This window comes from Quercus robur, chromosome 5, assembly GCF_932294415.1.
Source record: "Quercus robur chromosome 5, dhQueRobu3.1, whole genome shotgun sequence".
Taxonomy (NCBI): Eukaryota; Viridiplantae; Streptophyta; class Magnoliopsida; order Fagales; family Fagaceae; genus Quercus; species Quercus robur.
This window is the reverse complement of record NC_065538.1, coordinates 24,466,410-24,472,854: the sequence shown is the minus strand read 5'-3', so window position 1 is coordinate 24,472,854 and position 6,445 is coordinate 24,466,410. Positions and strand designations below refer to the sequence as shown.

At 33.3% G+C, this 6,445-nt stretch overlaps 1 pseudogene; it reads right to left on the bottom strand.

Annotated features, from left to right (window-relative positions):
* Window positions 1-2,981: 2,981 nt before the first annotated feature.
* On the bottom strand, window positions 2,982-3,449 carry LOC126728009 (60S ribosomal protein L23-like; annotated as a pseudogene).
* Between the last annotated feature and the right edge of the window lie 2,996 nt (window positions 3,450-6,445).

Genomic DNA, 6,445 nt, shown 5'->3' with positions numbered 1-6,445 from the left:
GGTTCAAATGGAAGCCACCAAAACACCAAAGGGGAATCCAAAGAGAAAAAATATCTCAACAGGTTGCAATGTACTGCACATATGGATTAAGATGTCAGAAAGCTTCAAGCTGTCTCCTCAACAAAAGATTCAAAGATGTGATTCTCTTTGGAAGATTGATTTTATGCATTCTAATTATTTGTTTTATAAGTTATCATACAAGGCAAAAAATGTAATATCAACTTTTGTTTAAAATGTAAACTTTCAATTTACAAAAGTCTTACTTTGAATCTATAAAATCTTCACATAACTGTCATTAGCCAACTTTGTATCAGCTAAAACAGTATTACATGTCCAAGTGTTTCAAGTATGTAATGTTTCTTAGTGGCAACTTTGTGGACTCTAAGAACTGTTGGAATTATACTTAAAAAGTAATAACTCAAGAGAAACAAATATAATACATCTATCAATTAGCAATTATATCATGTGCATATGTAAAAAAATTAACAATAAGATGTGAGAAATTTACATACTAGATTATGTTATTCAAGGACCTCACAAGCAATCAAGATGGTCTCCCCAACTGGTGAGGATTAATAAAGAGCTTTATTTTCTCTTTCACGCTCCCTTGCAATAAAAAAAAAAAAAATTATATATATATATATATATTTATATAAAAGATCTTAGAGATATCAAATTTGGATATAAGACACACAAAAACTCATCTCTAAAATATACATGCAAAGATTACATTCAAAAAGAATGTTAAATAATACATGAGTATTAATAGAAGTTAAAACCCCTTTAAAATCATAGTTCTCAGAACCGGACAGAACCGGGAGGTCGGACCGTGAAAACCGGGAACCGGGATGAAAACCGGTTTTTAAGCATAAAGAACCGGATTTTTTGTTAATTCCGTGAACCGCTAAAACCGGGGTTGGACTGTACAAACCGGTGAGAACCATGCGGTCCAACCCCTTAGCAATTTTTTTTTTTTTTACAATTTCATTCTACTTAATTAAATTATCCATCTCTTACAAGGAATAAAAAAAATTATAATTAAAATCCTTCAAAAATATTCAACTTTACTTAAAAAATTAATCATAAATTTTAATGTTTTCATGGTTATTATTTTATTTTATTAACTTTCTTATTTAATTATTAAATATATGCTTGAAAATCATTAAATTTCCCTCACATATATAGATATATTGTCAATTTTGCTAGTTTTATAAATTTAATATCTATATTTAGGCTTTAATTAATTATTTAATTAATTATGACGTCATCACGGTTCGACCCCGGTTCTACCTCGGTTCGACCTTAAAAACCTTGAACCTCTCCCTTTAACGGTTCAATGAACGGTCCGGGTCTGAAAACCTTGTTTAAAATTTCAAATCTCTTAAAAGAGTACAACAAATTGAGAAATTCGAGTATTTTATTCTGTTTAGGTGTAAAGTTAAAAACAACCTCTAACTTTGTATAGTTTATCCGTACCTTTAGTGCTTTAGTTTGTCCAGAGTTTCTCATAGAGCTCTCTAATTCTTTCAAACTTTCCCTTTGATATTTTGAAATCAAAGTATGGCTGTCATTATTACTGGTTATCTCAAACTTTGATACAATTAAAGCCAAATTACTCTATTAGCGGTGGCGGCTCTAGGAATTGTTTTCAAGGTAGTCATTAAAAAAATTTAAATTAAAAAAAATTTAATAAAAATAAAACTTGAATATATTAACATCACCAAAAAAAAAAAAAAAAAAAAAAAACATGCGTAAATACATAAAGTTATAAATTTTCTTTCACAAATTTTCATTTTTTGAAATTGTTGGATGATAGCTTCACTATCAAGGTTATTAGTTACATTTTTTTTCAGTGTACACAACCAAGCAATTATTAAACTACTAATCACTCATTCAATTACCAACATATTGCCTAAATAAGTAACAATATAAACAAAATGCATTATCTTTTTGAAAAAATGTATCACATAAATCAAACAAATTTGACTAAAGACTAAAGCAAACAATAACATACTAACTATTTGGAAAATGTGCATTTTTTTAAAAATAGAGATTTTAAAATATATCATTTGAAAACACAATTTTAAAAATCACAATTAAAGTTTGATGCAGGCTTTTAGGCTAATTTTTGTTTGTTTGGGCAATTTTTTAGAAATCCTACATCTACAACATTTTCACAATACTTTTATAATAAAGCTTAGGTGGTACATATTTAACTGGTTCTAATTTGAACTTACTATTGAAATTATTATTTTTATCTATTAATAACAACCTATTACTTAAAATTTGTTATGAAAATGTTGTGAAAATATTATGAACATAGCATATTTCGCAATTATTTGGTTCAACATTCAACAGACCAAAAGTTTGGAGACGTTGAATTTTTTTTTTAATGGGCTCAAATTTTTATTTAGGGTGGTCAAGTTTTTTTTTTTTTTTTTTTTTTTTTTTTTTTTTTTTTTTTCTAGGGTGGTTAATTACCCATTTTAATTTACAATTCAATTTTTTAAGGTATATATAAAAATAAAATAACCATGCACTTGGAACCGCCCCTGTATATTAGTAACCAAAAAAATAGTCATCACATCAGAGAATTTTGAGATATCAAGTGGTAAAATAAAATAAGACAAAATTTCCCTATATAGGTCACAAAAGAAAAGAAGTGGGATAGCTAAAATATCTAATTATGGTCATCAATCAATCATAAAAATAAAAGTTGCAGTAATAATCTATCATAATAGCCACTTTGCCAAAGGCAATGGTAAAATTGACCAAAATATCAATTACATTTACAGGCCTGAAAATAACATAAAGAGTATATTTAGCTAAACTAATTTAAAAAACTCAACTTTTAATAATTTAGTTATCCATGTTTTTTTTATGTGCACACATCAAATTCAGTACTTTATTTCTTCCTTAATTTAAATATATGTTTTTTCCCTCCTCTCTCCTTTCTCTCCACTCAGCATATACAGCCACTGTCACATCACAGCCAGCCACCACCACACGCTACTAATATTAATGCTCATGGAATTAGACAGGGAAAGGCCACAAAGATGGACAAATAATGAGCTACTCACTAGTGTTAAATTGTTAAATATTTTACAAATTTCTCCTTTGGGGTTCACAATGACACCAGCATTATCTTCGAAGTACATGAAAACACCGTCCTTTCGGCGCCAAGGTTTGCGCTGGCGAACAATGACAGCAGGAAGAACCTTCTTACGCAAATCAGGCTTGCCTTTCTTGACAGTGGCCATGACCATGTCACCAACGCAAGCTGAAGGCAAGCGATTGAGCCTACCTTTGATCCCTTTGACGGATATGATGTAGAGATCCTTAGCACCCGTGTTGTCTTGCGCAGTTCACAGTTGCTGCCACGGGAAGACCCAATGACATCCTGAACTTGTTCCCAGCCGATCCTCCCCTACCTCGCTTCGACATGGTTGCTAAATATTTGTAAATAGTAAAAATATATATATATATATATATTTATTTGTAAAAATAAATATTTTACAAATAGTAATATGTTGCTAAATATTTGGGCAAATGGTGCTATTGGCCATTTTTGCCGGGTTCTTATCTATTACTGTACTGTATTTGTAAAAAAAATCTTCTCTTGTCCTCTTTTGTCAGTATTGGTAGCAAACACAAACTCCTCCTCTTGTCCTCTGTAAGCAAAACAAGTCTGTACCTTTGCGCTACCAAACTCAAACTATAATCCATATGTCTCTCTCTCTTCATCGTCCATTATTTCTTGGAGTGAGAAAGCAAGTAGAGAGACAAAGAAAAAGAGAGGACAGACGATGGAGAAACAACCACACGTAAAAAGATCGAACCACCACTACGACACCGCCTCTGCTCCGATCTCCATACCACTGGCGTATCTGATCTGGTACGTCTCTTGAGAGAGGACAGAAGATTGAGAAATAATCACCCAAAAAGATCGAAGCACTACCACGGCACCACACCACCACCTATACTGATCTCCAAACCACCGAAGGATCTGCTCTGATCCTTGGCTTAAGAGAGAAGAAGAAGAAGAAGAAGACAGAGGACAGAAGAGAGAGAGAGATTTGAATAAAAAATACAATTTTAAAAACAAAATTTTGGCTTTGGCGAAGAAAGTGTCTCGCCACAAGAGGCGTGTCACTGCTCCTCGCCAAGTATTTTGGACTAATTTGGTGAGACTGATGCGTTTTTTTTTTTTTTTTTTTTTTTTTATTCTTTAGTCTTTAGCTATATATTTTCTGAAATATTAAAATGGCTACACTAATGCTAATGAACTAATACTCAATGATATTTGTCCACAAATAGCAGGGCTCTACAAATTAATGTCAACTTCCCAAATGATATCTTAAGATAACTCTTTTGGTGGGAGGCCTGATGGTGGTGGCCGCTCTCAAATTTTTCTCATTATGCATGTGCCTAAAGGGTTCTCTTACCCCACACTGAACCAATTGCAGAGAAATCATAGAAAGAGATAATAGAATTCGTACGGAATCAAAGTTTTCAAAAGACTAACAAGTAATGATTCCTATAATCTCAAATTAACATTGAACAAATTTTATTAGTTAACACTAGTACCTGGCAACAACATTAAGAAACAGATTACTTAGAATTGCTTGTATGTTGGGAAATTGCCTCAAATTCCAATTGTGACTTGAAAAGTCAATTAAGTTTCCTAATTGAATAAGGAAAAATTAATTTGGATTTCCTTGTTGTAGAAGAAAAGACTATTCCTTGGTGTGGAAGGAAGTTTATTCCTTATTAAATAGGTAATATATTCCTAATCCAAGAGGAAATAGCGAAATAGTCTTATAAATAAACAATGTTATAAAGAATTTGATGGCTTTGCCCCAAGGGTTCTCCTTATGGGGAGAGGAAAAATAGAGCGTGAAACTAAGAGAGAGAAAAGATATTTTCGCTTAGGAGGAACACAAGAGGAAGGAGAGAGTAAGGCATTGCCGCCTTCAAGAAGATAGCCAAGGAAGAGAGAGCAAAGGGTTGCCACCTTCGAGAAGATAGCTAAGGAGGAGAGAGTAAAGTGTTGCCGCTTTTAAAAGAGATAATTAATGTGTGTGTGAGAGTAAAGAAAAATAAGAGAGATTTTTATTTAGTCGTGAGACATATACAAGAATTATTGTAATTGATTTGATAAAAATGAAATTATTTGGAATTTGTCAAGTGGTTTTTTTCCCTTCAAAGAGAAATGGTTTTTAACGTAAATATTTGTGTTCTTATGTGTAATTGCTATTTTGGATTGCTAATATTGTTGATAATATTATTTGGGACCCAATAAGTGGTATCAAAGCTAAGATTAGAGTAGAAGTGATGGCTAGAGAAGAAGGCAAGGCTTCAGGATTTGAGAAGTTTGATAGAACAGACTTTGAGTATTGGAGGATGCAGATTGAAGATTATCTCTATGGGAAGAAATTGCACCCGCCTGGTTTGGGGACGAAACATGAAATTATGAAGGATGAAGAATGGAATCTTCTTGATAGACAAGTATTGGGAGTTATTTGTTTAACTCTAGTAAGATCAATTGCGCACAATGTTGTGAAAGAAAGGACCAATAGTAGTATTAGAGCTTAGTTGATTTAGTGGATGACTCCTTGTGTGAATTAAGATGGAAGAGAAGAGATTGCTTTGATTAAGGTGGAGCTATTCCAAGAGGAAAAGAGGTCTACTTGATTAAGGTGGAGCTAACCCAAGAGGAAAGAAGATAGTTGAAGACAATTGATGGAATTTTAGTCAAGGTGGAGATTGTTGGGAAATTGCCTCAAATTCCAATTGTGGCTTGGAAAGTCAATTAGGTTTCCTAATTGAATAAGGAAAAATTAATTTGGGTTTTCTTGTTATAGAAGAAAAGACTATTCCTTGGTGTGAAATGAAGTCTATTTCTTATTAAAGATGATAGTGTTCAAAATCAGTAAGGTAGAATGGCCTGGCTTCGGTGGGCTGTTCAAGCGGTTGATGGCCTGCAAGGAAGAGAATGCGATCAAAAGAGGAGATCGGAGAAGACCGGTCGAACCCCCTCCGATGGAGAAGTTAGATTTGTAGAAGAATAAGTTCCAAGTTTTTTGGAAATGTGTCTGAGAGAAAAGACTTACCTCTGTCGGGTCCAGACCGGTCCCTTATATAGGGAGCCTGGGGCGGTTATTTGTTCAATAACCTCCCCAGGTTTTATGGAATCCAACAACTCCGGAGTTAACTCCCTCAACGGATATAAAATGGTAACTGCTAAATGGAAGTTAACTTATTCGAAGGGTTTGTCGAGATAGTTGAGGGTTGCTGAAAGTCTAAGTGTTGAGGTTTCGTCCGTCTGGTGTAGGGTGGTTTAGTCGTCCAAGGATATTTGACGATTTCTCATGGACGAACCTTATGGACGATCCTGTCGTCCATGGGAGACTTAAACTTATGGAGTGGTGCTATTATTTAATGG